Here is a 26,576-nt window from a genome sequence, read left to right as displayed (position 1 = left end):
TAGTCTACTAGTATAGCTGCTATGCATACCTGACATCCCCTGCAACTACGACATTGGGAACATACAGGCTGGGCTTGGCCTACACTTCATGTCCAGGATATTTGGTGGGAATATATGTACATATACCTATCCAGATAGCCAGATATACATGATTACACATGTGTACTACACCCAATTAACACTGTCATGGCAACCACCTACTATAGATTCCCACATCATGTGTGCGTGGTCCCATTACATCTCCTGTGTGATGGGCATCCGTCCTGTGTGTGGGCAGCAGTGCTACTGACAGCATGTAGCAATACTCCTTACAGGAAAACTGGCACACTCAGGGCAGCCACATATTTGTAGGAGAATCAGGAACTACAGACAGACTGTGAGTAGAGTTGTGTTATGCTTTGTACAGTGCTGGTGTTACAGGGTGTGAGTGTACATACTAGTTTGCAATTACATGCAGTCTGTCTGCATAGCACACAAATGTGGGCCTATCCTTATGCAAGCCAGAGCTGTGCCTATCATGTATTGTCTGTCCACCACACATGTCTTGTGTCAAATATTACACTGTATGGGTGGCACATACAGTGTCCAGTCATTCAGGGGTCAACTGTAGGCATATTGGCTGTTCCATATTGTGTGCACCTTCCACTTATGTATCTTACTGTACATATAACTGCGTGTGTATGTGTAGTCACGTATATATATATATATATATATATATATATATATATATATATATATATAAATATGTATACCAGTATCTGCATATCTATGTCTGTGTATCTGTATCATGGGAATGTTGATGGCTTCCACATAATGCATTACCCATGGGAGCCAGACTGTACTGCATGATATGTTACCAATACCATCCTGACATCATACAGGTAGGATGTAGTACAGGTAACATTGTGTGCCCATGTTGTCACAGGCCCTGGTTATGGGATCTCCAACACTTGGTAGTGTATTGCAGGGTGGACGTGTTTGGCTGGGGGATGCCTATTTGTACAACTTGTATAGTGTGTGGTGCCTCTCAACCCCATTAACGTAACATGTAACCTGTTGCACTCCTCTCCCTAAGAGTTACATGTGCCTTGCAGTACCAGCACAACAGTGTTGTACCAATGGGTTGGTAGGCATGGGAAATCCCATTGAGATCTGCCATGTGTGTGCATGTGTGCATGCGTGCATATCTGTAGGGTACACCATTCCAAGTCCACATACTCCTAAGACAATATACATTGCCACACAGTAGTACAGATAATATTGTTGTTGCCCATAGGTGTGGCAATGCAGTGCAACATCCTACTATGCCTGTGGCATGTGCATCACATGCATATCCCTGTGATACCACTGTTGTGATATGCAATTGGTTGTTTTGGCGTCATGGCCAATGTGTGATAGTGGGTATGTCAGAGTATCAAGATGGGTTTCAGTGTGAAGAATATCCAGTGGTGGATGTGGGTGCTCTGTACACTGTCTTTACACCATGGTACACCTGGTATATGGCCCACATACCACACTCAGGTGGCCAAAGTCACCATCTCCCATACAGGTAACATATAACAGGTTACAGCCCAGTTACACATGTGCTGTGCGCAGCCTACCTGTAACACATTGGACACATGGACTAGTTAGTTAGCAACTATACAACCAGGTCTGTAAGATGCGTGTCTACCTGTTATGTGTCAGTCAATATGTTTATGATGGTATGACACACTATGTATTCTCCATATACAAACATTACATCCCCCATTACCATATTGTATGTGTCTGCAGATGGTCTGCATGTAACATGTGACCTGGTACACACTCACCCAACAGATTGTGCCATGTGTGCAATGACAGCCACACAGTTCAGTAGCACTACATACCTGGGTAGGGGTCTAGACACAGTGTCACCAAGTAAGGATGTGTGTGTATGTGGATGGGTTGACATATGGGTGCAGGTTATACCTGTACCAGCAGGCCATGGGTCAATTTTGCACAGCCAGTAACTGCTATACATGCCTGCAGCAGGTGTGCAACTATGCACCAGATATGTCATGGCCATGGTGTCACCACACTGACATGCCGTTGTGGAATGTGACTGCAGACCAACCTCCTGCTGAAATATGTACGCCTACAGCACAAATGGATGACAGTATGTGGATAACAATTGGTGTTACCAACAGCTGAGATGCATCATAGCTGCATGACTACACTACCTGAAATGTATGCAGTACACATTAGCCCTGACTACATTCTACACTGCAGTGCATTGCAGCACTCTATCACAGTCACCGTGTGCAACAGAACCATGTTAGCCTGTCCCTGCATCGATGTTATGGATGACAGGGATATGGCACTGGTATCATCATATGCACAGGGTGTGTGAAAGTCATCTTAGCTGCATGGCTACACTACCTGACATGTATACAGTACACATTACCCCTGACTACATTCTACACTGTAGTAAATTGTGGCACTCCATTACAGTCACCGTGTGCATAGGAACCATATTGGCCTCTCCCTGCATCGATGTTATGGCTGACAGGGATGTGGCACAGGTATCATCATATACACAGGGTGTGTTGCTGGTGTGCCAGAGAATGAGGGTGTTCCAAACATGTGTCACTATGTGTGTGGGTGAGGGGTGTGGTTCATTGATTGGGGTGTGATGATGTGGTGTGTGTCGGTATGGGTTCGCCCTAGGTGTGGGTGCATAGTGTGTGGGTATGCATGCACATAGTTCTGCCATGTGGCTGCCCTATACTGGTGATGTTGGACAGCTGCAGACCATACTTGGCAGGGTGTGCAGTTCACTGCCTCCGGCCACAGACACACTGACTGTGCCTGCCAGGGGTTCCATGGGCATGTGCAGGTACAGACCTTGAGGTGCTACTCTCCCCTGATGATGACATATGTCCGCTGGAACCATGTCCAACCTGGGACTGGCCAGAGCCACGTGCATGAGGCCTGCTATGGTTTGGTGTGGATAGCAGCCACAGTGGTGTGCTGGGGCTGGTACTGCCACTACAGGAATGGCTGGGTGTCCTGGCACATCCACATTGACCACCAGCAGCTGGTGTCTCTGGCCTATGTTCATGCAGCCATCACACCACTCCCACCACATGTTCTAGCACAGACATACCATGGTCGTGGAGGCCAACCATCTCACCCCACCATCTATCCATGACCTCAGTATATTCATGGAAGGCACCAGCGAGATCATGGAGGTTGCCACTTACAGCTGTGAAAGCAGACCTCTGCAGCCTCAGGCCCTGTCTGGTGTGCATTTCCATATGTGCCTGTGCCTCCATTATGGCCTGAAACAAGCTCCTGGTGGTAGCAGCTGTGGCACCTCTGCCATGGGCATGATGACCTGTGGTCCTCCCACAAGCACCATGGTACAGCTGCTGATGTGGTGACCTTCTGGACATCTGGCTATGCCAACTGTGACCTGACACAATTGGCATGGACACCACACTTTCCTGGTCATTGCCACCAAGCGCCAACTGTCCCTCTGCTATGGCCACATGTGATGGGGTTTGTAGGGGCACTGAAACTGTGTGCGGGCTTGGGGTGGCTAGGAGGGTGATGACACATGAAGCAGTGTCAGCCTCTGACAACCCCACCTGTGCCTCACCTGTACCATCATCATAATCTGTGTCTGTAGGGACACCTACCTCAGTTTGCATGCAGGAAGGACCCTGACACACCTCGCCACCTGCGGGGGAAACAAATACACATGTTAAGACCTGTACAGCATTGCATAACAGTACACACACTCACACACACTCACACAGACAGCCACCTTACTACCTCACTTTTCCTGGGTTTACAGACAGTCCCACAGTCAGTTACATATGTTCCCCATCCTGCATTGCACTTGCTAATATACATGCATCACTACTGCCCATTAACATATCATTCCTCTCCATGCCTACACATGTGTTTACGACACCTGACCTGTTACTCCTTCACCTCCCTGACATGGGTGGAGTAGGTTTTACATGGCCTCACTGCTGTCACCCTATATTACCCTGTGTATGGGGTAGCAATGGTGTACAAGGCCCCTATATGGTTGGGGCTGCTACATTCACTACATATGTCACACACCAGAGCCTCATACTACAGTGTTGCTCAGTCCATCAGTATCTGCTGCACAAGCACCCCATCATGTGGACAACAGTACTACCTGGATACAATCACTGATGTGCTGTGGTAATTCCCCATTGCATTTGTAGTGCTGCATATGTGGGTAGCAGGTTACCTATCTGCTGCCGACAATATGATGTGTATACCTGGTATGTACTTCACCTCCTAATGCTGCAGACCTTGTTATGCTATCAGCTGTCCTGTGTTCACATACCTGACAGGTTGTCCTGGTGTCCCATGTCTCACTCTATGTACAGCACAATCCCAAGGGGAAGTACTGCCATGTGGTCAATATCACTATTGCCTGTGCATACATGGACGGACACACACACACACACACACACACACACACACACACACACACACACACACACACACACACACACACACACACACAGTATATAGCTCAGCAAGCTTCTGCCTGGTGCCCTGCAGAGTTCTATAGCAGCAGAGAGATGAAAGAAAAACTTTGGAGTGATTAAGTATCATTTCTGCATTTCCTTGCTGCCTTTAGCTAATTCCACCTAAAACGCTGATTTTCTGTGATTTAAAAAGCTTGTTTCAGCTGCATAATATACTTATTTTACTGCCTGCACTTTAACAAAGATGTTTTTGTGTTTGCATTACCTGTTTAACGGTTGTAGGCTGCACACTCAAGTGTGATAGCCATTTCTGTGCATTTAAAGTATTTTTTGATTGTATCTGCTTTATTCTCTGAAAACAAAAAAAAAATACTTGTTTTCCTGCCTTTCTAAGCTAGTATAGTCCAGTTTTCAGGTTAGTGCTGAATTCAGGGCTTTCATTTCCCTGCTATAAAACCTGCATTTGTGAGGTTTTTGGGCTATTATACAGCTCAGCAAGCTCCTGCTTGGAGCCCTGCAGAGTTCTACAGCAGCAGAGAGACAAAAGAGAGACTTTCAAGTGATTAAGTATCATTTTACTGCATTTTCTTGCTGCCTTTAGCTAATTCTGCCTAAATCACTGATTTTCTAGAGTTTCTGTGATTTAAAAAGATTGTTTCAGCTACATAATGGACTTATTTTACTGTCTGCACTTTAACAAAGTTATTTTGTGTTTAAATTACCTATTTAACTGTTGTAGGCTACACACTCAAGTGTGATAGCCATTTCTGTGCATTTAAAGTGTTTTTTTGATTGTATCTGCTTTATTTTCTGAAAAAAAAAAAACAAAACAAATACTTGTTTTGCTGCCTTTCTAAGCTAGTATAGTCCAGTTTCCATGTTAGTGCTTAATTCAGGGCTGTGTTACAAGTTTCTGTGTTTGCCCATACCTTACTTGGATAGAAGGAAGTTTCTCTGTTCACTGTGAGAGAGGAAGCTTTGAGCAGCCTATCTGCCCCTGGAGGAGTGGTTTCCGCCCAGAAATTAATAGTTTATTGGCCATTCTGGGCTAATTTCTATCTCTTTCATTTCCCTGCTATAAAACCCACATTTGTGAGGTTTTGGGGCTAGTATACAGCTCAGCAAGCTCCTGCCTGGTGCCCTGCAGAGTTCTACAGCAGCAGAGAGACAAAAGAGAGACCTTTGAGTGATTAAATATAATTTTTCTGCATTTTCTTGCTGCCGTTAGCTATTTTTGCATAAAACACTGATTTTCTGGAGTTACTGTGATTTAAAAAGCTTGTTTCAGCTACATATTGTACTTATTTTACTGCATGCATTTTAACAAAGTTGTTTTTTGTGTTTAAATTAGCTCTTTAACTGTTGTAGGCTACACACTCAAGTGTGATAGCCATTTCTGTGCATTTAAAGTGTTTTTTTGATTGTATCTGCTTTATTTTCTGAACAAAAACAAAAATATACTTGTTTCCCTGCCTTTCTAAGCTAATATAGTCCAATTTTCAAGTTAGTGTAGAATTCAGGGCTGTGTTACAATTTTCTGTTTGCCCACACCTTACTTGGATAGAAGGAAGTTTCTCTGTTCACTGTGAGAGAGGGAGCTTTGAGCAGCCTATCTGTCCCAGGAGGAGTGGTTTCAGCTAAGAAATTAGTAGTTTATTGGCCATTTTGGGGTAATTTCTATCTCTTTCATTTCTCTGCTATAAAACCCGCATTTGCACGGTTTTGCGCACCGGGCAGCACCTCTTAGCTAGGCTATAACTATTCCCAGCTCCACAAAGTGTACTCTTCAGTTTTTCCCTTGGAACTAGACAAACTTTCAACTTAAGCACTCAAACCATTCACGTCTCATCCCGGCACTTGCTCAAAACTCATAGCAAGCACTAATAAACCTTAGCACTAGACCCCCCTATACTGTAGAGAAGGACAAGGCTCTTTATTCGACCTTACCAGCCAATAAGTAAAACAGTTCACTGTACCTACCCAGGCATGTCCAAAGAGCAGTTTCAGGTGTACTCTCTGGTCCAACTGGTGAATCTGGGCATTTTGAGGCAATGTTACAATTGCCTCATGTACACAGACAACCTTCTCCTCCTTCCACCAAACAAAAATACAATGTGAGAGATGCAATTATACATCCAAACTGGAGGCTAAGCTCTCTTAACCCAAAACTGGACCAGGCAGTCAAAAGGAGAATGAAATTACTTGCATCACACCACCAGTCTCACATAGACCTATGAAACCAGCACCGGCAAAAAACACATAAATACACGAAAACATACTCAGAGGCTCAAAATGAAAATCTGCAAAAGCAGCAGTGACCTCCAAAGCAGACATCCAAGCAACCTCCACCCCCCAACACAAACCATGAAACACATACTTCACAAAACCAGTGTGCCATGCAATCACAGCCCTTTAGGCAAAATAACATACCCAACACACTACTAATAGGTGACTCTATATTCAGGCACACTGACATCCCACTCACTAGGCTGAACAAGGAGAAGGTTACTGTTAGCTGCCTGTCGGGTGCAAGAATCCACCACATAACACAAGCTCTCAGGTCACTCCAGAACAAGTATAAATATGACTCTGTCATTGTCCATGTTGGTTTGAATGAACTGAGCCGTACCTCCCTGGACTACATGAAAAGAGACATGGAGGAGCTCTCATCACGTAGCCCAGGCCGGTATGACCCTGACCCTGAGTAGCATCCTGCCCTCACCAAGAATGATATCATGGTATAGAGAAAAAATTATCAATTTCAACAATTGGCTAAGCTTTTGGTGTCATTCAAAGGGGATCCAGTGTCTGTCAGCCTAGGATGACATGCTATACAAGCCACACTGCCTCACTAGAGATGGCTTGCACCTGTCACCCTTAGGCTTTTGAATACTGGCCAAGGTTCTTGCCACCCCCCATAGTGCCTTTTTTAGGCAAGGCTCAAAAGACAAACCCACCATCGTAAATAGCACAAGTAACAAAAAACTGAAGGTAGTGCTACTCAATGCCAGAATTCTAAACCTCAAAATGCATGCACTCGAGGCACTCCTCAGTATGGAGAAAATCGATGTATGTGCAGTAACAGAAACCTGGTTTAAGACTCTAGAGAGCATTCCGGCACTACCAGGCTACAACTCATACTGTACATTTCAGCCACAAAACCCGGACCGAAATACAAAAGACAGGGGAGTATCCATATTCATCAAGGATACCCACACATCCAGGTTAGTGGCACAGCACAATGATTCAGAGATCATCCACGTGCAACTAACAAAGGGCAAAACTGCTATTCAAATTATAGCTTGCTACAGATCACCCACCATGTCCCAGGACTCCCACTCCACATTCCTGGAAACACTGGGAAACATAAAGGTCCTACCAAACACCCTGATATTGGGTGATTTCAGTTGCCCAAACATTAACTGGGAGCACTACTCAAGTACAGACTCCCTTGCCCAACATTTCCTAGAATTTATAAACTCAAACACCCTGGATCAACTGGTCAATACCCACACCAGAGGTGACAACATATTGGACCGGGTCATCACCAACATGGGCGACCGGTGTTCCATACCGGACGTCAAACCCTCGTTGGTTAGATCTGACCATAAACTAATCACTCTGGATATCCACATTCCGCCACCACCCAGGGTCAAAGAAACCACTGTGAAAAACTTTTCAAAAGCAAACTTCACGTTACTTAAGACCATGGTGGGAAGTTTCAAAGCCCCCATGCTAAAGGATAATGCTGTCCAAGCTGCAAAATCCTTTACTAATGCACTCTACAAGCACCTAAAAGAATGCATGGATTGTGCTATTCCAAACAAAACTAAGACTCACTCCTCCAAGAAAAGGAAACCAGTCTGGTGGACCCCTGCCATAAACAAGCTATACAATAGAAGGAGGAAACTAGTACAGAAAAGTGTAAAATCCCAAGAAGGGAAGACATCCCTGATCAATATAAGCAAAACACTACATTCCCTCATAAAATCATCCAAAGCTGGCTTCGAAAGAAAAATTGCCATGGACTCCAAAGATAATCGCAAGTCATTCTTTACCTATGTCAAGAATCTAAGTGGCAATTCTCAGATCTGCTCAGAGTTAGTGCAGAATGGTACAAAATATACTGAACTGACTGATATAGCCAACATCCTGGCAGACAGGTTCAGTGCAAACTTCACCTCCTCTCACCCCCAAAAGGGCCCATAACTATACCAGAAGAATGTAGTGCCCCTGAAATCACAGACACTCAGGTTAAAATAGCCCTCTCCAAAGCCAAAAACACAGCCTCAATGAGATCGGATGGTGTCCCAGGCTGCGTCCTACATGAGCTCAAAGATGAAATAACCCCTCACCTAAACACACTGTTTAAACCCAGCTTCTCCACAAGCTATGTGCCCACAGAGTGGCATACAGAAATGGTTATTCCACTCCACAAAGGAGGAGTTGCAATGGACCTCAGGAACTATTGCCCTATAAGCCTGACTAGTTTGGGCTGTAAAGCTATGGAGCGTATCATCATGGATCTCATTAACAGAGACATTGGGAACCTCCAAACACTGGACCCTACCCAGTTCAGCTTTGTTAAGGGAAGATCATGCCTCCTAAACCTGGTGGACTTCTTTGAGACAGTTACCAAGGCTATAGACGAGGGAAAGGGGGTCCACACAGCCTACCTAGACCTCACAAAGGCCTTTGACACCATTACCCACTCAGGTATTATAGATAAGCACACCAGCCTGAACATACACCCCTACATCATGAGATGGGTTGCCAACTGGCTCATGGACAGAACCTACATGGTAAGAGTTGTGGGAGCTAGGTCTGACACTAAACTGGTTACAAGTGGCATTCCCTAGGGCTCAGTCCTAGGACCCCTCCTGTTCGGCATATACTTCTCAGAGGTACAGGCAAGCACAGGAGGACTATGGATGACCAAGTTCACAGACGACTGCAAATTAGGTGCTATAATTGACTCTCCAGCTGACACAGACATCCTCCAAAAGGGTCTGACTGAGACAGATACCTGGTGTCAAAACCATGGCCTCAAGCTAAATACCAAAAAGTGCATAGTCATCCCCTTTGTAAAAAACAAAGTACCCACAAACTATCACATAGGTGGTAGCCCCCTAAATATGGAGGACGTAATAAGGGATCTGGGGACCCAAGTAGATAGTAACCTCTGCTTTGATAATCACATTGCCAAAGTGGTTAGAAAATCCTTCTATGTGGCCCACCTAATCACAAAAGGGTTTGTATCCAGATCAAAAGAGGTCATTGGGCCCCTCTACGCATCACTCATCAGACCCATCATAGAGTACAATGCCCCATTTGGGATGTACCTTACAAGACACCTGCAACAACCGGAAAGACCACAGAAGTACCTCACCAAGACAATCACTGGCCTCAAGCAGATGCCCTATGCAGCTCGATTGAAGAAACTCCAGCTGTACTCGGTTGCATACCGCCTGCTCAGGGGTGATCTTTGCCTGACATACAAGGCCATGTCCAACCCAGAATTGATGGACATGCTCCACCTAAAGTAAATCATATCCCCTCAAGCCACACACTCCAGGGATCTAAACCTCACCACAACAATAAATAGGACATGCTGGAGGGATAGATTCCTGTCCCAGAGACTTCCCATGCTCTGGAACAAGATTCAAATCTACATTAGGCAGAGCTCCTCGCTAACCCTCTTCAAGAGAAACCTTGATGAGTGAATAGGAAACAGAAAGTTTACCCCAGGGATCACTTCAATTGCTCTGCTGGACAGAGGCACAGGGAACTAATCTAATGGGGCGGCGAAAGCCAACACATTCTGGCTAGGCTTATAAATGCCTTTGAGCTGATAGCCTAGTACCTATCTATGAACCTATGAACCTATGAACATCTGACTTGCATAGTCCGCACTCCACTAGATTGCACTTACAAACACAATCGAGACACACACACACACACACACACACACACACACACACACACACACACACACACACCCACTCCAACATGTGGATTTGCAAAACATATGTACACACAGTCCTCCCATTACCCTTCTGGCAACATGCATTACATACGGTGCTCAACAGCATGCAGTGTAACTATAGTTTCTTCATGCTAGCAGCAGTATACATGTGTGTGAGGCTTGGGCTGTGTTGGTAGGTGATGGCCCTTCCCCATGTTAACACTGCACCCATGTACAAAGTGTTACTGTGGACCTGTACAGCACCCTGCCTTCTACTGTGCATCATACCTTGCAGGTGTAGAAACCATTGATGCATCTGTAGTACTGTGTTGGTTATGTCAGCTCCAATGCTCACAGCCCCTATGTGTTATAGCAACTCATACCTGGGATGATATGTGAACAGCTATTAGTCATGGATGCCTGATGTCTGCATTACAGATCATAACATCAGCAGTGCTTGTATGACCAGTACAAGACTATTATATTGACAACCAGTGGACCATACCATGGCTGTGGGGGTGCCCTACATATGTCCCAAACCTTTGCATGGTTGCAAGGTCTAGTCATGTGCACATCCTTGGAGTGCACACACTGCTGTCATGAGTGCTATGGGGTCAGGGTTACATCTGCAATGTTTACTTAACCTGATTGTGTGCAGATGCAGCCATGGTGGTGTTGAGTCACACATGTCCCTACTGTAGGCTGTGTGTCCTGCCACACTTCACATCCCTGTGGACACATTGCACATTGACAGGATGTTAGTTATCTTGCATGTGTCTGTTCTACCCTTCCAATACCCCAGCATTGTCTCTACTGTGATGCAGTGCATTTCACAGCAACAAAACATGAACATGTACAGCATGCAGTATGGGTAGGTGTGTTAGACAAGTCAATGGGATATCCCATAGTTATTACATGCCCAGTTTATCATCATGCATGCACATGAACCATACTCACCGGCTACGGGCTACTGCTGTGGTGGTATCCTGGGGGGACCTACATAGGAGTGTGAGAAAGTTGATGTCAGTGGCCACAGCTGTGGCATTCATAAGAAGTGAGTGCAGCATTACATTGCATCAACAGTAGAATTACACAATATTACAGCTTATACACAACTGTTTATTACTACTACACAGCAGCAGCAGACTGTGTATATGACATCTCAGATTTGCATGATGTATCTTTACAGATGCAGATGCATACACAAGAGTGGTGTACTGATATGCCCTGGGACCTTACCTGCATGTTCCTCAGGTGGTGTCATTGGCACTCACCTACAAAATGTGCTCTGCCAGGTGTTGTTTCTGCAGGCAGCCAGGGGCCACAAAGCTGCTGAGAAGCTTCTCCACACATGTGAGGGTGGATGGGTGGGTTGCCCCCTGTTGCAGGTGGTTCCCCTTATGGCAGCTGCATGCTGGCGTACATGGTGAAACAGGTCAGTGCAATGATACCGGACCTGCTCATAGCTGCGGTTATGCAGTCTGACATCATTGACCCTGTGGAATAGCTCTTTCCACAGGGAGGTCCTCTCCTGCTGGTCATGGGCTGTCCACCCAAACAGCAGTTTGTAGTGCTGTACCAGGTGGTCAATGGTAAGCTCTGTCTCAGCAGTGATGTATACAGGAAGACGACTATGTGACATGTTTCCTGGAAGACATATAGATGGACACAGGTCTGACGACTATGTGACATGTTTCCTGGAAGACATAAAGATGGAAACAGGTCTGAGCCACCCATACAACAGGGTTACAATAGTTCTTAATCCACATATTTGTCTCCCCTCACCATATCAGCAGCAACAAACCATGCCTAGACTGCAATTGTTATGTCAGCTGCTTAACTACCATTGGGACATATGTTGTATTGTACCAAGCATTGTGCTATGGTTATGTGCTTTGATTTGTGCTATGTGTTTGTAGCCATGCTCCTTGTGGGGACACCATATCTTTGCTAACCTGTTGCAGACTATTTCACCTGCATGCCATTGTCAGTGCCACTATATATATGTGTATAAATATGCATCTATGTACATATATGTGTAGATATATGTTGTACGTTATTGATATACCTATGTCTATATGAGTGTCTGTGTATCTGTAAACATACACGTCACGTTCTGTATCACACAGATATGTGGACTGCATATAGGCATCTGGTCCACATTCTGTAACTGTCTTTTATTCACAGCTGCACTATTCTGCCTTGCTGCAACACAGACAGGTGCCACATGTGAACACAGACTAACATTAGGATGATATATATGTTGTGAGATTGCTGATACACATATTACACACCTATGGCATTTGTGCATGCTACATTACACATTAACATGACTGTTCTGCAAGTTGTGTGCTCTGACACTCATGTGTCTATCATGACGGCATTACTTCCACCACCAGCTAAATGCCTTTGAGCTGATAGCCTAGTACCTATCTATGAACCTATGAACCTATGAACATCTGACTTGCATAGTCCGCACTCCACTAGATTGCACTTACAAACACAATCGAGACACACACACACACACACACACACACACACACACACACACACACACACACACACACACACACACCCACTCCAACATGTGGATTTGCAAAACATATGTACACACAGTCCTCCCATTACCCTTCTGGCAACATGCATTACATACGGTGCTCAACAGCATGCAGTGTAACTATAGTTTCTTCATGCTAGCAGCAGTATACATGTGTGTGAGGCTTGGGCTGTGTTGGTAGGTGATGGCCCTTCCCCATGTTAACACTGCACCCATGTACAAAGTGTTACTGTGGACCTGTACAGCACCCTGCCTTCTACTGTGCATCATACCTTGCAGGTGTAGAAACCATTGATGCATCTGTAGTACTGTGTTGGTTATGTCAGCTCCAATGCTCACAGCCCCTATGTGTTATAGCAACTCATACCTGGGATGATATGTGAACAGCTATTAGTCATGGATGCCTGATGTCTGCATTACAGATCATAACATCAGCAGTGCTTGTATGACCAGTACAAGACTATTATATTGACAACCAGTGGACCATACCATGGCTGTGGGGGTGCCCTACATATGTCCCAAACCTCTGCATGGTTGCAAGGTCTAGTCATGTGCACATCCCTTGGAGTGCACACACTGCTGTCATGAGTGCTATGGGGTCAGGGTTACATCTGCAATGTTTACTTAACCTGATTGTGTGCAGATGCAGCCATGGTGGTGTTGAGTCACACATGTCCCTACTGTAGGCTGTGTGTCCTGCCACACTTCACATCCCTGTGGACACATTGCACATTGACAGGATGTTAGTTATCTTGCATGTGTCTGTTCTACCCTTCCAATACCCCAGCATTGTCTCTACTGTGATGCAGTGCATTTCACAGCAACAAAACATGAACATGTACAGCATGCAGTATGGGTAGGTGTGTTAGACAAGTCAATGGGATATCCCATAGTTATTACATGCCCAGTTTATCATCATGCATGCACATGAACCATACTCACCGGCTACGGGCTACTGCTGTGGTGGTATCCTGGGGGGACCTACATAGGAGTGTGAGAAAGTTGATGTCAGTGGCCACAGCTGTGGCATTCATAAGAAGTGAGTGCAGCATTACATTGCATCAACAGTAGAATTACACAATATTACAGCTTATACACAACTGTTTATTACTACTACACAGCAGCAGCAGACTGTGTATATGACATCTCAGATTTGCATGATGTATCTTTACAGATGCAGATGCATACACAAGAGTGGTGTACTGATATGCCCTGGGACCTTACCTGCATGTTCCTCAGGTGGTGTCATTGGCACTCACCTACAAAATGTGCTCTGCCAGGTGTTGTTTCTGCAGGCAGCCAGGGGCCACAAAGCTGCTGAGAAGCTTCTTCACACATGTGAGGGGTGGATGGGTGGGTTGCCCCCCCCTGTTGCGAGGTGGTTCCCCCCTTATGGCAGCTGCATGCTGACGTACATGGTGAAACAGGTCAGTGCAATGATACCGGACCTGCTCATAGCTGCGGTTATGCAGTCTGACATCATTGACCCTGTGGAATAGCTCTTTCCACAGGGAGGTCCTCTCCTGCTGGTCATGGGCTGTCCACCCAAACAGCAGTTTGTAGTGCTGTACCAGGTGGTCAATGGTAAGCTCTGTCTCAGCAGTGATGTATACAGGAAGACGACTATGTGACATGTTTCCTGGAAGACATATAGATGGACACAGGTCTGACGACTATGTGACATGTTTCCTGGAAGACATAAAGATGGAAACAGGTCTGAGCCACCCATACAACAGGGTTACAATAGTTCTTAATCCACATATTTGTCTCCCCTCACCATATCAGCAGCAACAAACCATGCCTAGACTGCAATTGTTATGTCAGCTGCTTAACTACCATTGGGACATATGTTGTATTGTACCAAGCATTGTGCTATGGTTATGTGCTTTGATTTGTGCTATGTGTTTGTAGCCATGCTCCTTGTGGGGACACCATATCTTTGCTAACCTGTTGCAGACTATTTCACCTGCATGCCATTGTCAGTGCCACTATATATATGTGTATAAATATGCATCTATGTACATATATGTGTAGATATATGTTGTACGTTATTGATATACCTATGTCTATATGAGTGTCTGTGTATCTGTAAACATACACGTCACGTTCTGTATCACACAGATATGTGGACTGCATATAGGCATCTGGTCCACATTCTGTAACTGTCTTTTATTCACAGCTGCACTATTCTGCCTTGCTGCAACACAGACAGGTGCCACATGTGAACACAGACTAACATTAGGATGATATATATGTTGTGAGATTGCTGATACACATATTACACACCTATGGCATTTGTGCATGCTACATTACACATTAACACGACTGTTCTGCAAGTTGTGTGCTCTGACACTCATGTGTCTATCATGACGGCATTACTTCCACCACCAGCTATTGCCCACACTAACATAACATACACAGGTTTTATGGCTGACATCTTTGTCATTCATTGCTGATCTGCACAGTTGGCGGGTATGTCTCTCTGCTTACAGGGACAGACAGCATTATCCAGAGCAGTTGTTCAGCGGAACATCATTACAGGGACAACTACAGATGGTACATATCAAACATTCAACATCATATATCCTATTAAGCTATACCACATACTACATTAAATTATATACCGTTATGTTTTACATACCCCTTTTTTTTTTTTGGACGGGTGTGATGCCTTTCCTGTTTTGGCTTGTAGGATTTTATTCCCACTGTGTGTGAGTTTAGTTCTATCTTTTCTTTTTTTTTTCCCTCTCTCTCTCCCCCTCTCCAATACAGCGATTGAGTTGGTTTGAATGGATCTAGGCCTTGAGTACAGGGTGTAACTGGTGGCTGCTGAACTACATCTGTTACTGTTTATTGTTACCTATCTTGATGGCAAATCCTTTGTCTACAGTTGTACAAATTGACGGGCATGGCCTGGACAGTATAGTATGTTATATATCTGCACTGTCTGCATCTCCTGTTTTTTGTGGGCCTTGCATTCCTCACTGATTATATAAGTCCAAATCTATGTGCAGTAAGTAATGGCATACATTATTGTAAAATACACCAATAAAGGTTGTCTGTGTATACACACCTGTGTGTTGTCTCATGTCTTTTGAATTGTAAGTGGGTCTATATGTAATGCAGTACTCCTGTTCAAGAATAAATGTCATTTAGTAGGTTATACAGCAAAGTTATGTTGATATACAGATTTCACATGGGAAATGGAATGTGCTGCAGTGGGACTCAAACTGGGAATGCATGCACATTAGGCAGATGTTCTGCCCACTACACTATTGCAGTTCTGCTTAATTTGCATATATCTACCTTAATGTCATACCCATGCTCCCTTTCACCGGCCCCTGAGCTCCACATACACAGCATCCATCCATTCTCCAGTTGTTAGCCCTGCCATACCACACCTCCACACATTTCCCTCTCTGCACGTCTCGGTACTCCTCCATTTTACTGTCTTGACTCAAACTTCTGCAGGCTCTTCATCCATTTAGTCCATGTACATTTGAGCCTTCCCTTGATCCTCTTCTGATACTGGTGGAAACATCTTTGTGACCCACAAAGTCTGGTTCATCCCACCAGGGACAGACCTGTTGTTGTGTCACAAGTAGACTTTGCTGGTCTACACTGTTTCTTCCACTGGTAGCATCCTGCCAGGGGTTTGAGAAGCAGTGGTTTGCTCACACACCAGACCAGCCTCATCTCCCAGTTCTGTGGATGAAGCACGCCCCCACAGAGTGCCCCATTTTCCATTTCTCTCTTCAGTATTATATAAGACTACTGTTCTCACAGTATGTGTGGACAGGCACTGCTCATTGATAATCATAGACTGCTCGCAATACTGTGATTGAGCAATGTGCACATGTTTTCTGGTAAAAATCTACATACTTACATACATTTCCTATACTGTTGACTGACTGTGCTGGGTGATATGTTTGTGATAACAGCAGCTGATTGTATATCTGCCATGCCTTCGTGGTAACTCACTTGGACTATAGTGTGCAGGGTGGGGGTGGGGGGTGATAATCTGTGAGCACTGATTATTTTATTACTGACCACGATGAGGGCTGTTTGCTACAGCATGCCTAAGGCACTGTGGGCGAAGTGTAGGCAGGTGTGCACGAGGCTCAGACTTGCTGACCTTCGGTTACAGCATCTTACACTGGGTTGGCCTCCATATTGCTTAACCAGTGTGGGCAATGATTTCCGCTGCCCAAGCAGGTGTACTCCCACTTGCTGATGCATACCCCTTTGCTACTTTATGAACATGTTAATATTATACATGCTTAAGTCAGGTGTACATATCAGGCATGACTGTTGCCAAAGGTCAGTGTAAGGTGAAGCGGGATTCCAGTTTAGCAGTTCTGCAGTTCTGGATAGGTTACACTCAGGTTTTCGGGTTAGCTTTAGTTATGCCACACCTGTGTTGTATAGTAGATGTCAAGAGTGAAGGTGTAGGTGGGTAGGTGGAGGGGGGGACATTTTAACTGTATAGTAGGCTTTTTGACTGATTGGTGGAGGAGCAGTAGTACAGGTTTGCAGGGTGTTGGGATATGTATGCAAGGCAGGACAGGAGGTGTTGGTGTCAGTAGTTGGTGTAGGGGTATGGAGTGTTAGTTGAGGGGGGTGGACTTCACCAGGTGGTGTGCAGGTGGTGCGCAGATGGTGATCCAAGTGTGCTTGAATTTTCCCTTCATGTGTTATTTACATGTGTTGTCTGGGACAGCTGCGGTAATATACCTGGGTTGGGGGTTCCAGATTTTGCCAATATAATTGTGTGAAGGGTGTCACCTACTTGTGACTGTAAACATTACTAGCAATGAAACAGGGGTCAATAGGTAAGTGGTGTTACTGGGCCACACAGAGGGGACTGATAGTAGGAGACATGTCCAGGGATGTGCAAGAAGGCTGACGGAAGGTCCACAGTTAGCCATTTCTCCTACAGCAACAGCTGTGTATATACCCTGCATTTGGGGGTAGGTTTGGACAGTCACACCCCTGGGTGAGGGTGAGGGTAGTAATAATACCTTGTGATGCCAATTAGTTTGGCTTACATGCCTACAGTGGGGTGTTACGACCATGTGTTCTTTTGTGTCATTTAGTGGGTTTGCAATAACCTATCTGGTTATACCATCCTTTGCCATGTAAACTTGACTTTGCTGCTGTGGGACTCTTACTGGGCATGGCTGTTCGTTAGGCATCAGCTCTGCCCAATGCACACTATTGCTTACATCCCTGGGGCGGTCCACATAGAACCACTCCAGCCAACACCTGCACACCTAGGCCCATAATTTCATATCCATAGTTCCCCACCCGCACCTCCTCTTCGGCACTCTTCCTTACTCCAGGTGCAGGTTGGGTCTGAACATACCAGTACACACTGCCCACTCCCCACTTGTCAGGACCCATCACGTACATTGTCTTGCTCCATGGGCCATCAGGCTTCCCTAAACTTATAGTCTGGATACATGTGCCCTGCCGTAGGTTATCTGTGTAATGGCTGAAAGGCTGAATAGCCATTAAATTTTTGGCTTGTCCTGCAAGGGACATTCTTGTCTTTTTAAAGATTAGACTTGGAGGGTCTCTTCCCACTGGTAGTATCCTGCCTGTAGTCTGGGAAGCGGTGGTTTGTTTACTTTTATTGTGTGTTTGTATGTTTCAACTGTCTAGCTGGGGGGTGTTGATGCTACGTGTTACACGTTTGTTGATTGGGCCCCTCACCCCCATTGGCACAGCCTGTGAACATATGTAATTCTTAACAGCTGTATCATATCCTAGCTATATATCTGTGTATATTTACACACACACACACACATTTTATATATATATATATATATATATATATATACAAATATATATATATATATATATATATATATATATATATATATATATATATATATATATAAATATATATATATATATATATATATATATATATATATATAAAACGACATGTGGATGTATGGGTGGCTGCATATGTATATATCTATATGTGGTATTTATATTTGTCTGTCTATGTATGTATACATTTGTACTACAGAGAGGGAAAGGTATATCTTCATGTAGTTATGGATATATATAGATATATATATATATATATATATATACACACACACACACACACACACACACACACACACACACACACACACACACACACACACACACACACACACACACACACATAGCTCTACATAATTAGCTACATATCCTGTCATGTTGCCTGTTATTGCTGGGTATTGTTTCATGTGCATACCAGCCAACCTTGTGTGCCACGTATGCTTTGCGATACCTAATACTAAATCTGTTAGTGTACACAAAGTCACACATGAAATCTATTGTTAGTACCAGGTAATCATTTGTCCCATGTGGGACAGCCCAAACATTGGGTATACAACTTTCTTCTACACCCAGAGTTACCTAGATACCCATGGCTATGTGCATGGACTATGGTGTGTTCCAGACCTAGGATACTTGGGTTGAGACAACATAAGGGATGGGTCTGGAGGGGGGTCAATGTGTAGTGGTGTGGTAGCTACAGGCCGGTACCCAGGGTTGAGATGGTGGCTACATGTGTGCAGTGGCTGGGGGAAGCAGAACTGTGGATAATGAATGCATGGCTTGTGGATGGCCTTGGTTGGATGGGCCTGTACTGCTCGGTTTGCCTAGTGGGTGGGGGGGAGAGGGAGATATGATGTCAACATGTGGAACATGACCGAGGGCTAATTTAAATCCCTATTTCAATGACACACATACATTACATTGAGCTTGGTAGTGTTTTGCAGGGCGGACGTGTTTGTCTGGGTGGGGGGGTATGCCAATTCATATGTGACGTATATTGTTTCGAGCATGTCAAGGGTTTTCACGGTGCATGTGGACATGTATGTGTCTGTTAATTTACCATTGCTATCTACAGATGTCTGGCCATATACACCTCTGTGGGTGTATATATTTGCTTACATATTTTAACTATGTCCATATATACCTATGGGGACATTTCTCTGTGTACATATGTGTAACTTGCTGTGTATATGTGGACATATGGATGTTGCTAGATATATATATATATATATATATATATATATATATATATATATATATATATATGTCTAGTTGTCGGCATTTGCATGTATATCTGTTCATATATTTGTGTATGTATGTGTATATATATATATATATATATATATATATATATATACATATATATGTGGATAGTTTGATATATATATATATATATATATATATATATATATATATATATATATATATATATATATATATATATATATATATATATATATATATATAGATAGATAGATAGACATATATGTGACTACATCTTTACATATGTTGTGTCCGTTTAGATAGTAATATATCTGCACGCACACATCCATCTAGCTGCAGGTCAACATTCTCTGTGCTATTGCATGACTGGGCTGGATGATATGTTTCTGACAATGTCAACTTTTTATGTATCTGTCATAGCTTAGTGGTAATTCCTTTTATCTATGGTATGCAGGGTCCTTGGTTTGATCCTTGCAGGAGCTGTTTATTTTGTTGCTGGGCAGAACATGGGCCGTTGGGTACAGAGTGATTACGACACATTAAAGCAGTTGTATGGGGGTGTGCGCAGGTTTGCACAGAGCTAAGCACTGCTAACTTCTGGTTACAGTTTCTAACACTCAAATTCTACTTTACTTAATCTATGTTGGTAATGCTTACCCCCGCACAAATGCACTTATGCTTACTACTGCTTATTTGTGCTTAAACCTGCTTACTAGTGCCTTATTAATACAGTCGTCCAGTTCACATTTAATGTTATTTAGTAGATTATACAGGAAATATATGAGAAAAAAAATGTTCATATACAGATTTCACATAGAGACTGGTATGTGTTGCAGTGGGACTCGAACTGGGAATGCCTGCTCATTAGGCAGATGCCCTGCTCACTACACTATTGCTGTGCTGCTTCATTTGCATATATCTTCCTTGTTATCCTCTTCAGCCTTTTAAGCTGCTTTACCCGTAGCTAAGCGATGGGCACACCCGTGCACCTATGGTTAGCTGTACTCAGATTTAAGATAAGTATAAAGGGTTTTCTTCAGTTTATTTATATGTATTGTTGCTGTTGTACACATGAGGGGTTGTTGGTGGGGATATTCGGACACCTATGAGGGCCCCGCTCATTTATTTCCACTTTCTGCTGCTCTACTTTGCAGGGACATGTTTATTCTGAGAGCTCTGCTTTCAGACACGCCCCCTGCACTCATGCACACTCCATGTATGCCTAGGAGGTCGGGCAGTGCACCTTCATTAATATGCATGGCTCGCCGCCGTCCTGCTCCTAAGTAGCTGCTTCCGTGCAGGACTAGACTAGTCCTGCACAGAAGATTACTAAATACGGAGGAGAATTTAATAGTCCAGTGTAAGAAGTTTGGTTGATTAAGCAATCGATCATGATTTTGATTCTGCCTGGAATCCAAGCAAATATGTTCATGCATTTGCTTCCATGTAGAGGAGTAGGATGGATTTAACCACAATGTTATATTTTTAATAACAGACGACAGAGCATATGCTTCTATATCTGGAAGATTAATTCCTCCATCTTCCCAGTTCATCAAGTGATTGTTTAGAGTTATTCAATGTTTATTTGGAAACCATAGAAAGCTTAATATCATTTTATTATATTTATGAATAATGTATTTAGATGGTGGAAGTGAAAAGACTTGTATAAAATATAATATCTTGGGTAAGATAATTGATTTAATCAAAAATAATATGTCTTCCATTGTAAATAAATGTTTATTCCAGTTATACATCATTAATTCAATTTTATTTAGGATGGTAATGTAGTTGAATGAGACTGTTTCATTTAAGTCTTCTAATAAATGAACTACTAGGTAGGGCAGTCTGCCATCTTTTACAACATAGTTAGAAAATTATTTGCTTATATAATTATTTTTTTATGATTTAAAGGCAAGATTTTAGTTTTGTCTTAATTAAATTGTAAACTAGACATTTTTTGAAAATGATTCATGGAGTGAAATAATGCTTCTAAGGAGTGGTTTAAATTAGTTAAGGTTAAAAGTATGTTGTCTGCAAGCAGTTGGAGTTTCAAGTTTAAAGCTTCGAAGAGTTGTGTACCTTGAATAATAATATCTGATCTAATACTATTCACAAAAGGATCTATCAATACAGCAAACAGTAGAGGGGATAGAGGACAACCTTGTTTGGTTCCTTTCTTTACTGTAATGGGACCAGCCCTATATGAACTTAACTTAACATATGTATTAATAAATTAATCTGACAGTCATTGTCAATTAATGTTGTATGAAAAGAGGTAACCTGCAACAGTAAAACAGAAAGTTTGTTCCTCATGTGGAGGTTAAGAAGGGTGACAGAGCGAGTAAAGATCTTACTTAAAAGACTAATGTGATGTAGAGTAGGACAGCCCAAACAACATGGCCAGATCCAGCACTCAGTAATTTAGGCAGCTGCCTACTGTCTGTTGCTGGCTGGGAGAGGGGGTCCAGCCACAACATTAAATTAAAAAAGAAACTTTTTTTTCAGCATAGCACCACTTTTAGAATAAACTTGTCCTGCTCTACATTTGCATCTTGTTGATCATCTGCTGCTTTACTTTTAGGCAATACAAAAGCACAAGGAGTGAGCACAAGATTTAATTTCACTTGATGACTTGGAACAGAAAGGCAATTTAACTAATAAACATGAAAAACTGGAGAGTACCTAAAGGTATGAGCTTTTTGTAAGAACAGCATAGTAACAGACAGCAGCGTGTTTACATTCAAACAATGAGAAATTTAAATTCACTTGGAATTGTCAGGTATACTTCATTTAACTAACAAACATGTTGAGGCTTTTTGTAAGAACATGGTGTCAGCTGTGTGTGTGTGTGTGTGTGTGTGTGTGTGTGTGTGTGTGTGTGTGTGTGTGTGCGTGCTCGCACGTGTGTGTGCATGAATGTCCAATGCCTTAGTTAGGGAACCAGTTTAGTTAAGTGACTTGCTCAGGCTCAATCAATGAACCTCAGTTACAGGAGGAAAGCCTTAATCCTATATAGCAAGTACCAGACATAAATAAGTTGCCTTTTCTTTTCTTTTCTTTTCTTTTCTTTTAATTTGGTAAAAATCATTTAAGATTAGTCAGTCTGTCCTAAGAGATTCACATTCTTTTTGTTTTGCAACATGCATGCATGTTGATGCAAAACTCGTTCTGATAAAATTTTAAGTGATTTAAAGTAATCTGCTTTCGTCTCCACTTTTGCAGCACCTTTCTGATTTTGCTTCATATTTATGCCCTGCCATTGAGCAACTCAATCAGATAGTGCTTTAAGGTAACTAAAAATTGTGGGGTAGGCTCATTAGTGATCCCCTGGACTGCAAGCCTAGTTCCTATGAATTAGAGTAGTTATGGTGTAAAGGAATCTAACTGAGTATAGTAATCATGAGTATCATTAATTTAGATTGTTTTTTTTTTTGCAGAAACACAGGTGTGATATGCTATTTCAATATCAATCCCAACATGTGTCTTGTAGTTTAATAAGTTGAAAGATGCATTTTCACTAAATGTGATTTTCAATTGAAGAGAAGTTTTCTGTGTGTCATGCTAAGTCTGTTTGTAATGTAACAATGTTTTGTTTTGTTTTGTTTAAAAACAGGCTGTCAGTGTTTTCTGTTCTGTAAAATATGAAATAATAGTTTTAAATGAAATCTGGATCTCTTTGATAATTGTAAATGTAAAGAAGAAAATAGTATATTTCTAAAATACACTGCTTTGAAAAAAACTGCAATGAAACAGAATATAATTTATCAAACAAACATAAGGAAAATCCATGGCTAAAAATCATTGTCCTCATTGAAATATTTTCATCATAATTTAAACTAATTTATTCATTACTTAATTTATTCTTAAACCTGCTTTTTTTAATTCTCAGGCAATTCATATATAATGTAAATAATTTATTTATTTTTTCCATTTTTTTGAAACTCATTATTATTATACTCAGTTTGTAAAGTGTCTTTTTTATTATCTCAATTTGTTATATTATCTCAAATGAAATAAAATGTTTTGAGCAAAAAAAAAAAAAAAAGAAAACAGTATATATACTGACATGTTTGAACAGTGTTTATGGTAACGGGGGAGAGACAGCCAACTAATGGGATAATGGTATGGCTGCTGAGTCAAGATTCTTTACCCTGCATAGGGCCCCATTTATCTGCAATCCAGCTCTGTAGACTCTGGAGTTGTATGCTGCAACAATACAGTATGTACTTTTAGCCAACCAAGTAGTTCAACCTGTACTGAATGATGTCAGAAGGGATAGTTATTCTTGATGACAGAGAAGACATAAATAGGTCAAAATGAAAGGCAGGTCTCCCACAAACATGTAAACCCTCCCACCAAATAGTATTCTACATGTAGTAATATTTCTGCTTTTTGCATAATTTGTGGGTTGTTGAACAAAAACTGCTGCAGCATTTATATTCCTTCACTGTTTTGTTTTATTCATTTCACTAAAAAAATGAATTAATTCATTAATAGGCATAAATTGTGTAATATAGCCTGTGTTGCACTTATCTGATATATGTTTTCAGTACATTCTTAACAGCTTCTAGCAACTGCAAACTGGTTGACATCTGTCAGTTCATATAGTCTGTATTATTTAGAGTAATGATCAGAACAGTCTGATTTTCAGCATCAATTATGTAGCAATTTGTGCATGTTACTCCGATATAATCTTTCTACAAGATTGGACTGTAAAGCATTTCTGCATTTAGTTAAAAACTGTTACTCTAGCAGTTAGTTCAGTTTACAATGGCAACTTCTGCAATAGTAATTGTTTTCTTAAATGTAGAATTATTCAGATGAGCTTTAATTCTTTGTTGATTATGCATGTTGACTTAACATATGCTATCAGGTGGTTAATATTCATTATGCTGCCATAAACCTCTTCTATTTAAACTAACTGCTACACCTGGATGGATCATATGGTACGTTTCTAGTAATCTTTATACAGTTTAATGTATTTTATCCAAAGCTACCAATAAAGTGCATGCTATTTATTTCTTCATAACAATAACTTGTTTATAGCTTTAACAAAGTGGCTATAACTGTTGGTTGGGCTTGATGGGGGTGGGGGTTCTCTCTATGGATGAAAGTACCTTATGTTCTTATCTGTTCATTTTTAAATGGTCTTGCATGTGGGTTTGCAGGACTAGCGTGTGTGTGTGTGTGTGTGTGTGTGTGTGTGTGTGTGTGTGTGTGTGTGTGTGTGTGTATGGTGTGTGTGTATTAAGTAGTAGTACTTTGACTACATTGTGGTTGTGTGAAATAAATTTAAAATGTGATGTAACTTTGTTGTTGTTGTTGTTGTTTTACTTCTTCTTATTACCAATGTTTTGCTATAATTATCTGAGAAATGTGCACACAAGAATGTAACTATAAAGTCCGGGTGTGAGGATGTCTGTAGATAAGACTGACTGACCCTTATGAGCTGATAAAATTAAAAAGTCATTAGTCCATTTTTGCAGGACTAGTGTGCATTTGTGGAAAGCAATTTGAAATATTTCACTGTGTCACTTTTTATAGCAAATAGACATGTAATGTATATTTGGTCAATTTAGTTGCCATAATTGTTGAGTATAGATATTGCTGGAGTACAATAATGCTACTTAGAGTTGCCTTTTTATTGTTGAAATGCTCTGCAATTGGTATTTGTGTCATTATTGGCTCATACATTTTTCAATGCTTACTGGAAAAAAATGTTCAAAATAAAGTTTTAAAATATTGCTGTATTAAACAAGAAATACAATTTAAAATAGTCAGGAAGGTGAATCAAAGAACATGTGTATTTAAGCATGGTCCCAAAATTAATGTTTTGAAAGCCTTGGGACCAAGGAGCACTTACTCTGGCACTGGCCATGTGCATTTTCAGTGAATGTGAATTGCAATGTATTTTCATTGAATGTCAGCTTCAAGAGGAGAGAAGATTTCCATTGCTCATGGTAAGTCTATTTTCAGTGTACAACTAATGTGAATTTCAAAGTATTTTCATTGAATCTCAGCTTCAAGAGGAGAGATGTTTTCTGTTGCTCATGCTAAGTCTGCTTTAAGTGTACAGCTGTTTTGTTTTATTTAGCAAATGTCTATCAGTGTGTGCTATAAAAGTTAAAATCAAAGTTATAAATTAAATTCACATTTCTGCAATTATTGCAAATGTAAGGAAGAAAATAGTATGCACATGGGCAGTTTTGAACAGTGCTTATGGTAACTGGGGGAGACACCCAAGCTATGGAGCACTGGAATGTCTTTGGAGTGGGGGCCACTGGCTCACTACCCTGCCTAGATGGCCATTTGGCCATGATCCAGTTCTGCCAAACTGGGATATCTGTGAAGAATGAAGGAAATCTCTTGAGCTAAAGATATGAAATTGAGGCAGGGTCAAAACCTGCAGTCTGGGTTTTAAGATTTGTTGTGACCCGGGGGGGGTGTATGGCAGAGAAAATATTTAATGGCACGTCACCAAAAGTAATATTTTACA

The sequence above is a fragment of the Protopterus annectens genome, chromosome 4.part0, assembly GCF_019279795.1.
Source record: "Protopterus annectens isolate FY-2018-M chromosome 4.part0, PAN1.0, whole genome shotgun sequence".
Lineage (NCBI taxonomy): Eukaryota > Metazoa > Chordata > Ceratodontiformes > Protopteridae > Protopterus > Protopterus annectens.
This window is presented reverse-complemented; position numbering follows the sequence as displayed.